The sequence below is a fragment of the Chenopodium album genome, chromosome 20 (genome assembly GCF_948465745.1).
Source record: "Chenopodium album chromosome 20, dcCheAlbu1.1, whole genome shotgun sequence".
NCBI lineage: Eukaryota > Viridiplantae > Streptophyta > Magnoliopsida > Caryophyllales > Amaranthaceae > Chenopodium > Chenopodium album.
This window is the reverse complement of record NC_137853.1, coordinates 23574504-23578017: the sequence shown is the minus strand read 5'-3', so window position 1 is coordinate 23578017 and position 3514 is coordinate 23574504. Positions and strand designations below refer to the sequence as shown.

General features: G+C 42.2%; 1 non-coding gene across 1 annotated transcript; it reads right to left on the bottom strand.

Annotated features, from left to right (window-relative positions):
- Positions 1-2825: 2825 nt before the first annotated feature.
- LOC145599895 (small nucleolar RNA R71) lies at positions 2826-2931 on the bottom strand. The gene has a single exon (XR_014104145.1). It is a non-coding gene; the product is annotated as a small nucleolar RNA R71 (small nucleolar RNA).
- Between the last annotated feature and the right edge of the window lie 583 nt (positions 2932-3514).

Below are 3514 nucleotides of genomic sequence, written 5' to 3'. Positions count from 1 at the left end.
GTTCGAGATCTTTTTGGATTGTTACTTCCTAGACGAGATCCCAACTCCAACTCATAAGGAAAAAGCACCCCCTTGCTTTGACTTTAATGTCATGGGACTCCTCTTTGGAAGAGAAACGAATGAGCCAAGATATGTGGAAGACAACTCTTCACTCATTCAAACAGTTCTTCAAAGTGAAAACTTTGATCCCTCGAAATTCATCACTCCTATAGAAGATCAAGAGCGAGGATGGAGCAAAATAGTGAAGGTGATCACTACAAATGGAAGGAGATTTCAGTAACTACGGGACAAGGGCCAATGTTCGAAGAATCGTCTAAGTCAGAGTCCGAGTCAGAGTCTTCCCCTATCAAGTCTTCCAAATCTTTAGTTCCAGCACCCCCACCTTCTATTTCTACTCCATGGATAGATAGCAATCAAGTCCCAACGGACATTTCTCTATTCGATGTAATGATTTCAGAGTTTAATAATATGTCTTCTTCCCCTTATTCCTCCTGTTTTTCTTTATTTAAAGATGATGAGTGGCATTTATGCCACAATTTAGTGTTCTCTTTACGGGTTTTTCCCACCCATTTGTAGCTTGTTTGCCCCCTTTTCTCTCCTTTTTGTTCCTCTTTTCTTTGTTTGCCTTTCTCCTTGTTTTCTTTGTTTTTGTTTTGTAGGAATCAAGGCATTGGAAGAAGAGCAATTCACCCCCAAACTCCCCTGTGTGCGGGCGCGCAGCACTGTGAGAACCCGCGCAGGATTGCTCCAAGAACAGAACACAAACAGAAGATTTGTGCGCCTTGTGCGCGCTTTGTGTGCGGGCGCACGACCTTGATGTGTGCGGGCGCGCAGCCCTGGGAGAACCCGCACAGAACAGCAGCAGAAGTAGAACCAAAACAGAGTGTTGCGTGCGCCTTGTGTGCGCCTTGTGTGCGGGCGCACACTCCTCAAGCGCGAGCGCGCAGTATTGCTGGGAGAAGGCGCGCATCCATGGGTTTCATTCTCCGTACCGACAGATCTGCGGGCGCGCAAGATCTGCGAGGGCGCACACACAACTTCTGCGCGGGCGCGCACCGCTGAGTTGCAGTCTTTTTATTTCGTATTTTTGTATCTTTTAAAGGACCTATATATATAGGTCGTAGGGAGTTTAGTGCATCATCTATCATTATTTAGAAACATTTTAGCCCTAATCTAGTGAGAGAAACTTCATTAGTAGAGAGAGAAAGTTTGGATTTCCATTGATGAACTTGGATATTGAAGAAGGAGCTTGATTGAATCTTTGTAAATCTTCATCTTCAATTAATGAGCAATCTCATACTCTCTTTCTTTACTTTTGTATTTAGTTTTGTTTGCTTATTTTGATTTTCCTTCTTTGCTTATTGATCATGTTGATGCTTATTGATTTGATGATTGATATTGTCTTCAATATGGTTTGTGAGTAGTCACCTAGCCAAGGGTGTGGGGATGGTGTAGTTGTTGATTGATTCATGCTTATGATGTTGGGGTTTTGTTAATGGTGATTAAAGTCTTTGTATGTTTGATATTCTTTAATCTTCTTGCAAGTGCACATTGTTAGTTGATTAAAGGTGAATCTTTGCTAACAAGAAACGGAAGTTGACTTAGTTAAGGTTCATTGTTATCGATAGTTCTTTGATTGCACTTTCTAATATATGGTTCTAGTGTGGAAACATGGAGGCTATGTTAGGAGAAATTGATTAACCCCGGAAGGCGGTTAGATTGAGCTTTAATTCGATATTCTTGCATGCTTAGTTTACCATTGCTTTGCTTCCGTGTTATTACATGATCAATTGGCAACTACATTTACCTACTTCCCTTGGTGTTTAGTTATATTGATTTTTAATCATTCTTAATCTCTAGTTTAATCTCTTAGTTATTCACACTTCTTGTTCCGAGGTAGCTTAAGTATTAAGTAGTGAATGTGGTGTTTATGCATGTCTCCTTGTGGTTCGACCCCTATGCTTGCCTTATACTTGTATTAGGTTTGTTTAGGTGTATAAATTATATTTGATCTAGGGATAGACAAATTGACGACGCGTTTATTCCCTTGTCAAATTGGCGCCGTTGCCGGGGAGACGGCTTCCATTGCTTTTTCATTACTTTATTTGAGACTATCTCATTCCTTGTTTGTTAGTATTTGCTACTACTTGTTACTTGTCAGTGCTTACGTTCTTCTTAGCTTTGTTGTATGAACAGAGGACGAACTCGCTCAAGGTCTTTGATTCCCATTGATCCGGAGCAAGAAAGATCTTTGTCCTTACTTCGAAGAGAAGCAAGAGCGAGGAGTAGAAATTCTCACACCCCAACGAAAGAAGGAGTAAGAGAATTGGAAGATACTCCACCATTTTCACCCTCAAGTGAAGACCTAGATAGCCCTAATTCGCCATCAAGTCCGGAAATCAACCCCTTTTCAATCTTTAAGTCCGAAAGTGAAGAAGGTTCTAAAATGGGAGAGAATACACCTTTGAGTCGTCTTGGGGCTCCCGAAGCCTTTAGAGCCCAAAGTGGGATCCTAACCCCTACCACTCAAGCCAACAATTTCGAAATCAAGCCAAATTTGATTGCTTTAATAGAGAGGAAACAATTCTCGGGTGGAAAATTTGAGAGCCCTCATGAGCATTTGAAAGAATTTGAGAAGTATTGTGACACGATCAAAGCCAACGGAGTGACTCAAGAGTATATCCGCCTCAAGATGTTTCCATTTTCTTTAATTGGGAGAGGTCTAGAATGGCTAGAGAAGGAGGTGCCCTCTAATTCTCTCACAACTTGGGACCAAGTGACTACGGCTTTCTTGAGGAGATTTTATAACCATAGGAAGACCGCCGAGGCTCAATCTTTAATCCAAGGTTTTCGCCAAAAGAGTGGTGAGACTCTAAGTGCGGCATGGGACCGGTACAAAGAGCTTCAACGTCAATGCCCACATCATGGGATACCCAAGTATCAACTCATCCACACTTTCTATGGAGGTCTCTCACCTCATGGGAGAACAAGCCTAGATGCCGCCGCCGGCGGTCCAATCATGAACAAAGGAGAGGATGAAGTGGAGTGTATTATAGAGGAGGCCGCAAAGCACTATGATGATTGGTATGAGGTAGAAAGGGATGCTACTTCTAGCAATGGTGTTTATGCATTGGAGCAAGCCAACGCAATCAACAACCTTTCTTCCCAAATCTCCAAGATGGCCAAGCAAATGGACGAAATGATGAAAGAAAGGTCCAACCCTCATGGTAATACCTTCCCTTCAACCAAGGGAGGCAATGGTATGGCCACTTTTTCCCCCTCTTCTTATAATAAAATGCCTCAAGGATGCATGTTTTGCTCAAATTGTGAAACCTATGATCATGATACCTCCCATTGTGTGTATGCTTGTGAAGTTCAACCCCCTCCCTATGAACATGATGATAATGTAGAAGATGTCAATGCTATGAATTTTGCTCCTAGAATGGAAAATGTAGGGAACTTGAGGCCAAACTCCAATCAAATGGGCAATTGGAATCAAGGTGGAAACCGTGGT